Here is a 15,067-nt window from a genome sequence, read left to right as displayed (position 1 = left end):
GACCAGATTGTGTCATGATTTGGGGGCAGGAGGAGGGGGCTGATAAAATATGTAGGTGGTTTTGCTTAATGCCAAAGGACTTAAAAAGAAGGTGCAACACTACGCTTTTGTGCTAGGTTCTGAACCTCCTAGAAAATCACAGAACTCCAACAATTTTTTTTTCAAGTGTTAGTAATCTTCTAGTCAGCTTATCCTGCTATATGCCCTTACTTTGCAAAACAATACTATATACTCTAGTACTCTATGAATACATATAAATCCCATCCAGGATTTGTCTCTACTGGTGGAGCACTTTCTCTTCCTACTATTACAGTGGTACCTCGGGTTAAGTACTTTATTCGTTCCGGAGGTCCGTTCCTAACCTGAAACTGTTCTTAACCTGAAGCACCACTTTAGCTAATGGGGCCTCCTGCTGCCGCTGCGCCGCCGGAGCCTGATTTCTGTTCTTATCCTGAAGCAAAGTTCTTAACCTGAAGCACTATTTCTGGGTTAGCGGAGTGTGTAACCTGAAGTGTATGTAACCCGAGGTACCACTGTACTTTAGACCCAAATTTATCATGTCATATATTACACATCTGCTCAGCAGGAAGTTGTGTGGGGAGAGACCACATTGCCTATGAGAAACTGGACTATGCCTTTGCTAATTGAGAGAGCCCCTTCAGGCATTTGTTCACTGTTAGGAAGTCTAAAGTCTTTAGGCAAAGCAAATCCGTGATTATTCCACAGACCACATGGAAGGTGTGAGCAATGGTTACCTAAAGGAGGGGTGGGAAACCTGCGGCCCTCCAGGTGTTTTCTTGATTCCAGCTTTCATCATCCCCAGTCAACATGGGCAATAGTCAGAGATGATCGGAGCTGGAGTCCAGCAACATATAGAGATTGGACAGTCACCTCTAAGGGATGCTGTAGTGTTGGGTTAATCCTATTCCTGCATCACAGGACCTTTGGGGTCTCCTTGCAATGCTATGCTTCTTTGCTGACATGTTTTTCTTATACAATGGTACCTCAGGTTACAGACGCTTCAGGTTACAGACTCCACTAACCCAGAAATAGTACCTCAGGTTAAGAACTTTACCTCAGGGTGAGAACAGAAATCACGTGGTGGCGGCGCGGGAGGCCCCATTAGCTAAAGTGGTACCTTAGGTTAAGAACAGATTCAGGTTAAGAACGAACCTCCAGAACGAATTAAGTTCTTAACCCAAGGTACCACTGTAGTTCCATCCTATATACCAGGTTTGCTAAAAGATGCAGGTGGGGTGTGGGGCTAAATATATGAGCACACAGCTTCCTGGGAATGAGCTCGTCATTCTTCCCTCTAATAGCATTGATTTCCAATTCATTCTCACTACTGAAGAAAAAGAGGGAACGGTAAATAAGAGAATAAATGCTACTTCTACATTGGCACACGGTGATGAGTGGTCTGATAAAACATGAATGAAAAGCAAAGAGATTCTATTTTTAGAAAAACAGTAGCCAGCATGCCAAAGTGACTGCACTTAACTTAAGAAGTTCAAATCCTCCTTTGCTTTGTCCCACAGTGCACTGCGGCCATCAGCTTGTGACACAAGACCCATAAGCAGCCAGCAAGTCTTTGCTCCTCTCTTCCAGGCCAGGAGTGGACATCGATCCATTCTGGAGACAGAATTCCAGGGAATCACTGATTTGGTGAACAGGCAACGTGTCAACACTCATAGCAGCTTATTAATAATTTGTGTTGTTTTGGTGCTTGTTTTACAGATCTAGAAACTAACGGAAATAAGCTTCCACATTTTTAAAAAATTGATTAGGTTTTTTCCCCTCATATGGAGAAAGGTTCGAAAATGCTAGGTGCATGTGCACACATGCACAAACAGTGCCACTTCACAACATTCAAGTTATTGGAATTATACAAACAGTTGTAGTCCAGCAACACAGACTCCCCAGCCCTATTTTAAAGAGAAATTAGTTTCATGACTTGCCTGTTATCAAACATTAGTCACGATAATTGAATTAAACCTTTCTGTACAGAAGCAATACCCCTCTGAAGATCAAATTTTCCAGTGTAGTAACTGCATCTACCGTATTTTTCGCACGATTGGACGCACCAGACCATAGGACGCACCTAGTTTTCAGGGGGGGAAATCAAGGAAAAAATATGATTCCCCCCCCCCCGCAGCTCTGGGAGCAGTGGACAGGCTGCACGCAGCCTGTGCGCTACTCCAAGACCTTCTCCCTGCTTTTGCGGGAGGTGGCAGAATTCCCCCACCTCCCGCAAAAGCCCACAGGAGCCCCGCGTGACTCCTGCGGGCTTTTCGACCAGGAGGGAGAAGGGACTGAAACGGCCAGTCAGTCCCTTCTCCCTCCTTGGGGAAAAGCCCCCAAGAGCTGCGCGCTCTTTAAAGGCTGTGCGGCTCTTGCAGGCTTTTCTGCGAGGTGGGGGAATTCCCCCACCTCCTAGAAAAGCCAGCAAAGCCGCGCAGCCCCTTTAAAGAGCGCACGGCTTTTGCCTGCTTTTGCGGGAGGTGGGGGAATTCCCCCATCTCCCGCAAAAGCCCAGAGGAGGGAGAAGGGACGGACTCGGCCAGTCAGTCCCTTCTCCCTCCTTGGGGAAAAGCCCCCAAGAGCCGCTCGCTCTTTAAAGGGTGCGCGGCTCCTGCAGGCTTTTCTAGGAGGTGGGGGGATTCCCCCACCTCCTAGAAAAGCCAGCAGAAGCCACGGAGCCCCTTTAAAGAGCGTGCGGCTTTTGCCTGCTTTTGCGGGAGGTGGGGGAATTCCCCCATCTCCCGCAAAAGCCCACAGGAGGGTTGGAGAGTAGTGGGAAGGCGTCACGCGCCTCCCCGCTGCCCCCCATCCTCTGGGGCTGGCGATGGCGGAAGCGCTGCTTTCCCCACCGCCAGCCTCAAAGAGCAGACTCTCCTGGCTTCAGCGGAAGCAACGCGAAGCCTCCGGAGCGCAGGCTTCGGAGGCTTTGCCTTGCTGTCGCTGAAGCCAGGGAGCCTGCATTCGCTCCATAGGACGCACACACATTTCCCCTTCATTTTTGGAGGGGAAAAAGTGCGTCCTATAGAGCGAAAAATACGGTAAGTTATACTGTATGATGAAGTGTAGTAACTGCACCTAAGTTACAGTGGTGCCTCGCAAGATGAAATTAATTCGTTCCGCGAGTTTTTTCGTCTAGTGAATTTTTCGTCTTGCGAAGCACGAAATCCCATAGGAATGCATTGAAGTTCAATTAATGCGTTCCTATGGTCAAAAAAAGTCCAAACAAAGCCAAATTTGGTACAACAAGAGTTTATTAAGTGCTCTTTAAAGTCACACATACTGTAAAGAGCATTTCAAAATTCAAACCCAGAATTTTTTTAAAAAAACAGCAGAGTGGCCCAATGGTCACAGAAAATCATAAAAATGCAGAAAAAAACCACACAAGCTTCCAGATTCTTGCAAACCCCTCCCCAACTGTTCCCCCAGTCACCCAGCACACAGAAATTCAAACCCAGATTTTTAAAAAAAAAACAGCAGAGTGGCCCAATGGTCACAGAAAATCATAAAAATGCAGGAAAAAACACACAAGCTTCCAGATTCTTGCAAACCCCTCCCCAACTGTTCCCCCAGTCACCCAGAAATTCAAACCCAGATTTTAAAAAAAAAAAAACAGCAGAGTGGCCCAACGGTCACAGAAAATCATAAAAATGCAGAAAAAAACCACACAAGCTTCCAGATTCTTGCAAACCCCTCCCCAACACCAAGTCTTTGAATTCCAAACACCCCAACCCAAAATCCAAAAACCCCCAAAAAAGTTTTAAAAGTTTAACTTACCAAATGGCTGCAAAAGAAGTTTTGGAAAAGCTTCAAAAATCACCAAAGTCTTCAAAAACCTCAAAAAAGGCTACCACACGCTTGCTATGAGTTGCTCCTCGAAGTCAAGTCGCAACTGTACAGTATTAACGGTTTTAAGAAAAAGGAAACAAACTTGCAAGACGTTTTCGTCTTGCGAAGCAAGCCCATAGGGAAATTTGTCTTGCGAAGCAGCTCGAAAAACGGAAAACCCTTTCGTCTAGCGAGTTTTTCGTCTTGCGAGGCATTCGTCTTGCGGGGCACCACTGTATACTGTATGATAAACAAAACATGCCCAGAACCTTTGTGCCTTGTTTATGAGCTTCAAAAACACCTGGCTGGCTTAAACTGCCCTAGAGTCATATTGCAAAAGGGTCAGAAGGCACAGTTTGGTCACCATACTATAAAGCTGATCAAGGCAAATACATGTAAGACAAGGTGAAGACAGCTACATTTTTTTTTGTTCATTTTGCCTGACACATTCTCAAAATAATTTTTAGCACCCAGTAAGAAAGGGGCATTGTCAAGATAAACCTGTCGTTGTATGCAATGCTAGAGCCCCCAGTAGCGTGAGAAAGAAAAATTCAAATACTGTACTTTTTCTTGGGGAAAATATTAACTTTCATGTCTCAGAAGGAAGCTTCTAGTTTTAGAAGAGTCATGAAAAACTTAATAATGAGTACAGGGAGAGTCTTTTACAGACAGATATATGTTTTGAAGTCTAGCAGAATTCCCCCCCCCCCCCCGCAGTACAAACTGTGAAGAAATTCTTAACAAACACTTCTTCGTTCCATAACAAAACAAAGAAAATCTTAAAAGGCTGCAGAAACCCAAGGCAAATTTCTATCTTTCTTTTTTTGCTTTATTGAACCCAGCCGAAAATCTATTTGGATAACTGGTGCAGAAGCCAATTGTCTCTCTTTTTTTAATAAAGTAATTGCCTTCCCAACCTTCTGAACAGTTGTTGCTAGTTACTTGTCATAAATTGTTTGTTCTCTGTGAAGACATCTTAATGGGATTTTTGAGTTGTGATAAATAAATAAAAAATGGTCCGACGAGGACTGAAGTATTTTTTGGCCTGCATAACAGCCAGAGCACTGTTATAGTCATGTTTTGCGAGTATTACCTCAGCAGTTCCCCAAGCTAGATTGTTGTGAAGTAGATGGACAATGCGGCTCAGTCTGTGTCTGATATAGGGACTGGCCCAAGACATTTTGGTACCTGAAGAGTACACCAAAATGGCATCCTCCCTCCCCACCAGAGAAGATGGGGTAAGGGAAGATCTACATCAGGAACAAAGGGGGGGAACAAAGATCAGCATGGGGAGCTGCTGCCTCACTGGACCGTGGGGCCTGAGGCTGTCGTCTCACTTGCCTCATGGGTGGATTGGCCCTGAGACCAGGGTGGGAAACCATTTTTCTCTTGGGGGCATTCACACCGGCAGTGGGAAGAACTAGAGGTAAAAGTGTTGGGGACTTAATAATTCAGAATAAAGTCTGTCTTGTTTCAGTCTTCAACATATCGACCTTGGGATTAGAATATCCCAGCCCTATGCATGACTACTCTGAAGTAAGCTCCAACAAAGAGGACTTTTTCTTTTTCTTTAGTACAACAGACCAATACACCTACTGTTCTGGAAAGCAAATAAAATTCCTTTCTGATTTAAGTGTCCTGCACACACACAAGTATTTCAACTTACACTGTTAATTTATTTTATTTTAATTTATTAGATTTATACACCGCCTCTCATCATAAGATCTCAGGGTAGTTCACAGAATAAATAAAAAGGTAAAGGGACCCCTGACCATTAGGTCCAGTCGTGACCGACTCTAGGGTTGCGGCACACATCTCGCTTTATTGGCCGAGGGAGCCAGCGTACAGCTTCTGGGTCATGTGGCCAGCATGACTAAGCCACTTCTGGCGAACCAGAGCAGCGCACGGAAATGCCATTTACCTTCCCGCCGAAGCAGTACCTATTTATCTACTTGCACTGGCGTGCTTTCAAACTGCTAGGTTGGAAGCTGGGACCGAGCAATGGGAGCTCACCCCATCGCGGGGATTTGAACCGCCGAGCTTCTGATCAGCAAGTCCTAGGCTCTGTGGTTTAACCCACAGCGCCACCCGCGTCCCTAAATACAGGATTAAAAACAAGTAAATAATTAAAAACAAAACAGCAAAACAGGAGTTTTTGGCTTGGCTGGTTAGTATATTTGGGTGTTCCTGGTGCTATTAAATCTGTGTTTTCTGTATTATTTAAGTTTTGTTTTGAAGTATTAACTCAAGACACCTCAAACCTTGGAAAATCAGCAAATAAAAGCCTTTCATAATACTTCCTTGGTTATATTCAGTACAAAAGGCATCAATGTAAAATATCCTACCACTGGGTGTGGAAGTAATAGAAGCATGATTGAAGACTGATATATTGAAATCAAACATTTTTATACTCAGAAATCATGACGACAATATTAAAATAATAATTGTTTCTATTTAACATCCAGGGAGCCAGATGTTCAAATTCATTTCTTTACCAGCAGGCTTTCCTGCATACATTCTTACAACAGGAAGATGAGAATGTAAGTTGGGTAGTGAATGTGCATGCATAGCAACTGACCACAGGCCACTAGGCAGAGCTGACCCCAGGAGGAATATCTCCTTCTGAAATGAGTGGATGCAACAACCTTTTCTTTACCTGGAGAAGCTCTGGTGGACAACACTGCAGGGATGCAATGGTGGAGGCAAAAATGTAACCTCCTTGCCACCAACACTAGAGTAGACTTTAAAACTTTATTTTCCCCATAAACATTCTAAAATACATGTTACGAGTCAGTTCTGGCCTATGAAACCAATAATCAAAGTGTCCGATAATCAGTACCACTTGGGAGGCTCTGAAGCAGAAATGCTTTATCAACTCGGGAGGAAAAATCACCTGCTTCCAAAAGGGAAACACTAAGATGTTTGCTTCCACTTGTACAAAGGGCAAAGATATTGGACCTTAAAACCGTGACATTTTAGGTATCCCACCAAAAATCCATTTTAGATCATTTTTAGATTAGTTCACCATTCCATCTGAAGTTAACTCTAAACAGGAGCGAGATGAAAAATAAACTCTCTTATGCTGCTAAACTAGTTTGACTGGAAATCAACAAATGCTGGCCCCAGATGAAGAAGCAGTTTTAGAGACCTGTGTTTTATACGTTTTAAAAAATAGAATTTAATGAACTGTTTCTCAAGACAGCTTCAAACCAATCCATAGTCCTCAAACCATTCCTAATCCCATCTCTAGCCAAGGTGCGAACACCTTTCCAAAAGCCTTCACTTAAGCTGGAACTGGTCCTATGTGGGTGATACCAACACAGATGTGCCTCTATAGCTAGTTTTATTGTGTTTCTTTCCCTTGCCTGCTTTGCATGAACCCTGATTGGAGCTCAATTAACTCTGACTGCCTCCGCTGTCAGTTTACTGGTAATCAGTGTCTGACCAATCAGATTAATTTATTTTCAACAGTGAATGTCTGCTATTAACCAAGTCCCTTGCATTTACTACCCGATGCCATTTGAGTTGGGTAGGGGACCCTCTATGCATGACACCATTTGAGTCCTTCTGCTTTGCAGCGACCATTTGAGTCCTATACAAGTTAAACTGCTATGTTACCTACGTTTTCTGCAATTCATTTACTTGGCCCCTGCTTAATTATCTGTGTTTTGAGCCATAAAGATTACCTGAAACCTGCCTCATTGGTAACAGACATGGCACCAATGTGGCCACATTGCCCCAAACAATTCAGTGCATCTTTCATGGCTACAGATTTACCCATAAAAAAGGAAACATTTTGTAGTGGGGGTTCCATATACATATATATATATATATATATATATATATATATATATGAATGAGACAATACTTTAATCAAATAACCAGATGGTGAACATCCTCACAGCATGAATAAAAAGCTGTCACGTTAAGTGATCTACGACACAGGCGCCTTCTATTACTACTACTTTTGATCCACAGGCTCCTGCAACAGTAAAAAGCATGATTGAAGTCAGAGTTTCTTTTGCTGTGGGAAAATAAGAGGTCTGAATTATTTAGCATACAAGACTGAAAGGGGAGCAGTGCAAAAGGCCAGCAAATGAGATCAATTACAATATTAAGCTGCAACCCAAGCTGTCAAGGATCCCTCGTCCCTGGGGGCATGAATAAATCCGGTGGTCTCTTAGTTCATCAGGAATAAAGCTGCCTATGGTGTTGCTCTCCCGTTCTCACACCTAAATGTTGTGCTAGAAATAATCAAAAAGAGCAGGTTTGAACACTTAATTCTGATCAAATGGTATTTCCTAAAAATGAGGGGCTTCAACAACATGGCCTTTCTGGACAAAGCCCCCTCTATGTATTCTAAGTCACTCTTGTGTGAATGAACCTGGCATTCCCCTTTCTGTTGTAGGATTCAATTTTCAGAGAGAAACAATAGAGGAGGAATTCAACATCTCACTCTTCTGATTGTTCCAAGAGGGCAAGCGTTTTGACTTGCCAGGCAGCATGACCTCCCCCCCCGCCATGAACTATGGAGGGGATGTCCTCCTGATCCCCTCCACAGCCAATTTTAGGGGTCCGGAGATGGGGGAGAAAGAAGTGAAGAGCCCTGTTGCACAAGCAGCAATATTTGCACAAAGCTTCCGTTGACAGAATTCTAAATTTGAATCTCCAGCTATGGAAATTATCATCGTCATCGTCATCATTAACCAGCCCTTCACCCTAAGGTCCCAGAGAAGGTAATAACATCAAAATACAATACTGAAAACAGTTTAAACACCTTAAAATCACAGATTGTGAGGTTTTATACACAGAATGTAACTGTTCCAACCAAATCAAACTTTACTGGCATGTCTTGCATCAAGCACCTGCTTACATCCAAGCTGCTTGAACGCTCTGGGATTCTGGTTTGTTTGTTTTAAGCCTGACTAATTGTATGCAAAATTGTATGCAGAAATATACACGTGTTGTACATATAAAAAGAGTGTACACCATGTGGTACTATATTTCTGCAGCAGAACTGTATAAATATATGTTTTAGAAATCTGGTGTGTATATGCATCTAATATGGATAAATGTGCATATGATGTTATACTGATAATAATACGTGCCTAATAAAGTGTATAAAATGCAGAATTTGAGCACACTTTCAATGGAATTAGTAAAATAAAATATGCTTCTGACCAAGATCAAGGAGTGAGATGAGCAGGCTGGATCCATCAGCCCAGGAGCACTGTAGACAGATCAGTGTCAAGGACACTGTCCTGAGCAACAATCTAGGCTCCGACTCAAGAGGGACCAGTCCAATCCATCCATCGAACATCAGTGAAGGGCAATCCAGTAGCAAAGTCTGAGAAAGTATGGCCAGCCCTGAGCTCTTGAGCCTCGTGCCTCTGTGACTATTATGAATTGACATGCTGCTCTTAAAAAAAAAACCAAAAACTTAATTGTGTTTGTTGCTTGTAATCATCGTAATTTGAATATATTTTCATGCGAGTAAAAACAACAGCTCTAAAGGAAAACAAAACAAAGCATAGATGATGCTTGCATGCATTATAACAGGGCACCCTCAAATAAGAGACATTCCTTCCTGTATGAGACAGAAAGGATAACACCTTTTAAGACGGTGCTTTCCATCTATGCCAGGGTTTTTCTGGATGGTTGGCAACAGTGAGAGAACGGTATGCCTTGCCCAGGGTTTATCGCACGATGGGGGCTCTGTGACCCTCCAGATTTTGCTGGACTACTGCTCCCATCATCCCCTGACCACTGAGTCATGCTGGCTATAGCTAAGGGGACTTGGATTCCAACAACATATGGAGGGTCGCAGGTTCGCTGCCTATGCTTTAGTGGGTTTTTGCCAATCCTTTAACCTTACAGCCAGTTGCAAATGTAGACTGGTATAGCTAAGCATCGGAAAAGATGTCAGCATGAGGAAAAAGTGTAGGTTTTATCACCTAAATTTCACCTTGAAGTGTTTAACTTTTCAAAACAATAAAAGTACAGATGGAGCTGATCTTTTTGTACAGCACAGCATAAGGCCAGTGCTCTGGGAAGAAGAAAGGATAACTTGCACTCAATACAGATCAATATTCAACTGAACAATAAAAAGGGGGGAAACTGTAAAGGGGGGGAGAGTGTGACATTTTACAGCATCAAATAAGTTAGCTGTAGAACAGTGGATATCAGTGGAAGAGTGATGTTGCAACCCACTACTCAAACTAGAAAGGTCACAGAATAGCTGTAGAGAATATTCAAGGGGAACCTTGATTAATTATACTAATTAGGCATACTGAAAATCCTAATTTAATATAAATATAAATAAACCGAGCCATAAAGCACTCTCTTTTTCAATTTTGAACTACTTTGCTTAGGGAATGTGAAAGCCCTATTGTTTCTAAATTGCGATTAAAAGCCTCAGAGGAATGAGGGAACTGATAAACCCTTGGACAGAGAGGAAAAAGTGGAATATCCTTGTGGAAGGTTTCCTAATCACAAATTCTAGAGATTAGCTGCTTTGGAATTCTTAAGAGTGGCTGCTGACAATGCTATTCATTTGATCTGTGCCCTAATTCAGCACTGTTTTTAAAATAATAAAAACACAATATGAAGAGATTCCCACACAGCCCCAGGGGGGGAAATGTGGAAATGTAAGAAACGTACAAACAGTAACACCTTGACACGCACAAAAAGCTGTAATCCCACACACACATATTCAGTGGGGCTCACTTGAGGGTAGGCACACATGTGTAAGACTTGCAGGAAGGAGCGCTGGTGCAGCCAAACCCTGGGAATGACTGATGGACCACATCATAATTACCCTTTCATGTCTGGTAGATTTTCTTGTGAATCATCCAATATTGTTCATAGACAGACGAAGGAATACAGCTTAGGGAGTCATTCATCTGACAGATTTATGGGACATTCTCCTCTCTGGTGTGTAAGTGGAAAGCCAGACCTGTTTTCTGTTTCTCTGTTCATTTTAAGTTAAACTGTTGTAATTCTTATTCACAAAGGAATAATAGCTTCTCATGCTTTGCTTAAAATGCATCCGCGCAAGGGAGCGGGTGAAGGAAGCAGCACAGCTACCAATATCATAGCACAGGGCGGCTCCATTATCACCCTCAATGCACACCACTTTGCACTAGCCCATGTACAAGAGATTTTCATTGATTTGTCACTGAATACTCCCAGGAGCCCAATGAAGGCACAGATATTGTAACCATATGTTTCAGGCTTGCCCTTGGTTGGATAGCAAGTGACATTTTTCCTGTGCAAGCTTTGGAATACAGACACACACACACACACACAGAGAGAGACTGTATATGTCTCAAAGCCATAAATTGATTTAAAGTAATTGATTGAGATGGTCTTTGTCGTTAAGGAAAGGTGTGCTCTGCATATGTAGTCAGCCATAAACTAATGACATGTAAACACCTTTTTTTTTTTAACACTGCAATGGTAATATGCTATGAAATAGTGACTTTGTTATTATGACAAAGGAACAGAAGCAATGCATGTAAAGTAATTCTCTTTGAAACCATTTTACTTTGCTAATTAATTCCCACATCTTTGATCCTGCATTTTCTAAAACCCAGAAAAAGGCAGAGATTTGCAGATCATGGGCAAGTATCTGAATTTATTCTGTTACAGTCTGAAAGGCTGATCTCTTTTTCCTGTTGCATCAAATGTCATATCAAAAACTTGGATAAGCAGAGCAAAGCCACTGTAATTTCTTAACTCACTGAAATACATTGCAGTTTCTCTTTACCCTTTATAGTTTTTTGATGCAAACAGTATCAAGTTTCTTTTCCTAAGACTGTACCGATTCAGATGGAAGGCGAGGCTGGTGTTTACTGCTCACCAAGGTAGTATATCTGTATGTGGACTGTACTTTAGACTGCAAATTAGACCTCTTCTCCAAAGCATTCATTTTCTGTATATATGTATGTTTTTGTGAGGAAGCATTTCAGCCTATGAGCTTCCATCTGCGGTCTGAAGTGATAAAGCAACCTGAAGTCACTGTCCAAATAGAAATGGTTATCCAAATCTTTCACTAGTCCAATGTGGCATCTCTGGCTGCAAGATCATGCTAGTGCACATCACTCTCCCAGAAAATAAATATAGATGCATAAGAGCTACCTCTGAGGGCCTTCTAGCATTACCCTCACTGCAAGAAGTGAGGTTATAGGGAACCCGGCAGAGGGCCTCCTTGGTAGTGCTACCCACCCTGTAGAATGCCCTCCCATCAGATGTTAAGGAGATAAATAACTATACAACCTTTAGAAGACATCTGAAGGCAGCCCTCTATCAGGTAGTTTTTAAATGTGCAATGCTTTATTATGTTTTTATATGTGCTGGAAGCCACCCAGAGTAGCTGGGGCAACCCAGTCAGATGAGCGGGGTACAAATATTTGTTGTTGTTGTTGTTGTTGTTGTTGTTGTTGTTGTTGTTGTTGTTGTTATGCTGCCTTATACCGAGTTAAACCATTAGTTATCTAGTTCAGTATTGACTGGCAGCAATACCCAACATCTTGTGCATGCAAAGCAGATGTTCCGCCAGTGAGCTATGACCCTTCCCTAGATATGCCCCCAAAAATGTTCATGTTGCCATAGCCCAAAAAAATGTAACATGGCATGCCTGCTGGTGGTGAGGCAAAATGCTAGCAGATTCAACATAAACCAGGCATGAACTTGTACATGCCATAATCGGCTGGGGTCCTCACATTTAGTATACTACTGAACACCTTGCCTAGAGCAAGTGACCCAGATTCTAAATTGTACATCCTCTCTAGGCAGGATAGAAAATGATTCTGTTCAAGATAGGACATTTAATTCTATGCAAGGACTTTAAAATAAATAAGTAATAACACTCTCAATGTAAGACGGGAAAAGGTGACTTTTTTTTTACCTCCATCTCCTCCAGCTGAGAATCTGTTTTGGAACGAAAGAAGACGCTGTCAAAGGAGATCACTGATGCTCACACAAAAGTTTGCCAGTGTGCACAGGAATTGCTATCCTGCAGAGTCAAAATTGCATTGTTCTGGAAAATATAGGGCAGCAATATTAAAGCAGCTCACCTGGAAACAGCATATCTGGATGTAGCCTGGATACTAGCTAGAGAGTACTTCAACCTTCCTCTAAGAGGGTCACATGAACCATTTTAGGTGGTGATAAGTGCACTGATCAAATGCCATTTAGAGATTTCTCCGCTCCCACCTCCCGGCACACTGTGATATGGTGGCAACTTATCACTTCACGATCACGTTTTACCATGCCACCCACCCAACCCATATTCCAGATACTTCTTTTGGCAATGCAAGTCAAAGCCTGCTGTGTTGTTTTTTAATTTAAAAAAAACCCACACAGGCAGAGAGAAAGCTCTCTGCAGTTAGCCATAATAGTTCTCATCACCTAAAAAGAGCTAGATAGCTAAGATCTGAGAGCTGCATTTCAAAACAAGCATACCAAGGGCCTATCTATTTGTTTATTAGACTAGAGGCTGTCCCCCACCCGCCTGCTCTGCTTGCCAGCCATCGCTCCTTCGCTTACACCTCTGTTAACACATTTTATGTCCCAAGCCTCACAGTTCACCACAACACCCACCTTATTTTAAAGGGAGGAGGAGGATGGGGCATGGTTTGCCTGAGAGTGTAATGGCGGCCTAGTGTCAAGGCTCTGCTTACCCACAGGACAACTAAAAGATAAATGGCCCCAAACTATCTTTTTTCACCACAACAATTGCTAAGAGAGCACATTTCTGGAACTCTGCTAAAATCCCTAGGTTTCTGAGTTTTCTGACAGTGAATTTCCAACCCAGCCAAGGCGGCAGGCAGAGGCCTCCTGAGTATCCAACAAAGAGTTGCATACAATACTCGGGGATAATTTACCATTGGTTTGATCCTTTATTGGACAGAGTCACTAAGAAACCTTGAATGGTTCATTATTAAGGTAGCAAATAATATAGAACAAAACAGTAAAGAATCTGCATTGTTTTACATGGGATTTGGTGGGTGAAACAAGCGGCGAAGAGAGTATGGGAATAGTGTTCCCTCTCTCAAGACAGTGGTTCCCAGAAGTATTCCGAGGTAAAATGACACATTTATCTTTGTTAGGGGCTCACCCACCCACATCTGGCACCACTTTTGGTGCCTCACTGCCCCTGTACTACTTCCTGCCAACCTAGCAGTTCGAAAGAACGCCAGTGCAAGTAGATAAAATAGGTACTGCTGGGGCAGGAAGGTAAACAGCGTTTCTGCACGCTCTGGTTTCCGCCACTGTGTCCCGTAGCGGTTTAGTCATGTTGGCCACATGCCCCTGAAAGCTGTCTGCAGACAAACGCCAGCTCCCTCAGCCTGAAAGTGGTGATGAGCGCCACACCCCATAGTCGCCTTTGACTGGATTAAACCATCCAGGGGTCCTTTACCTTTTTTTACTTTACTACTTCTTAAGCTTGCAGCTCCCAGTGGCACTAATGCACACCCAATTGCATACGCACATGCATGCTCGAGGTTGATCCTGTGGAAGATGGATTTGAGGATTAAATTTGTAGATTTAGCTCTAAACCTCCTACCCCACATTGTGTGGGAGAGATACAAAAGTAATCTGACTGTGAAGCCTTTTTAGCAGAGTAAAGCGATTACAAGTTTTGCAGCTTATTAAAGGTAAGGAATTAGGCAATTGCAACCTTCTACCCCTTTCATTTGTGGCCCGCTGACCTCCCCCCTCTTTACCACCAGTGCAGAGAGCAAACTACACGTTTTTAGTAAAATACGAAGGGGGGGAGGGGAGTTTGCTTACATTTCGAGGCAGGAAGCAAATATAGCAAGGTAGCGTGCATAAAAATACTTGTATGTTACAGTAAAATAAAAGTTGGTAGTCTTAGCTAGCATGGCTGAAGACCAGGGTGAAGAGTGCCTTCCTCACAGGCAGAAGGACTTATAAAGTTTTGTTGTCCTTGTTACACAGTTCCTGACTAGAGGTGGCAAAGGAAGTGACTTCACAGAGTCCTCTCTAGGAAGTTCAAGAACTCTCTGTGTACTAGTCATGTGCTTAGCTAAGCAAAACATGTGTTTGTGATTTTGGCTGCAAACCTCACAGATCTAAGTATCAGAATGCATCTGTAGTGGGACCTGTGCTTTTAAAGTTCTTCCTAAACAATCTGGAAATAGGGGTGAGCAGTGACTTTGCCAAATATGTTGATGACATCAAATTGCTGAAGGTG

The 15,067-nt window shown here is 42.8% G+C and overlaps 1 long non-coding RNA gene across 1 annotated transcript in view; it reads right to left on the bottom strand.

Moving 5' to 3' along the window:
- Positions 1–14,811, bottom strand: part of LOC310759816 — a 264,296-nt gene extending 249,485 nt beyond the window's left edge. Inside the window, exons 1-2 of the long non-coding RNA XR_014546521.1 lie at positions 14,644–14,811; positions 12,755–12,886 (exon numbers count right to left, since the gene is read on the bottom strand). This is a non-coding gene — a long non-coding RNA (uncharacterized lncRNA). The remainder of the gene's footprint in view (positions 1–12,754; positions 12,887–14,643) is intronic.
- Between the last annotated feature and the right edge of the window lie 256 nt (positions 14,812–15,067).

This window comes from Podarcis filfolensis (assembly GCF_964270895.1).
Source record: "Podarcis filfolensis genome assembly, chromosome: 3".
Taxonomy (NCBI): domain Eukaryota; kingdom Metazoa; phylum Chordata; class Lepidosauria; order Squamata; family Lacertidae; genus Podarcis; species Podarcis filfolensis.
This window is presented reverse-complemented; position numbering and strand designations above follow the sequence as displayed.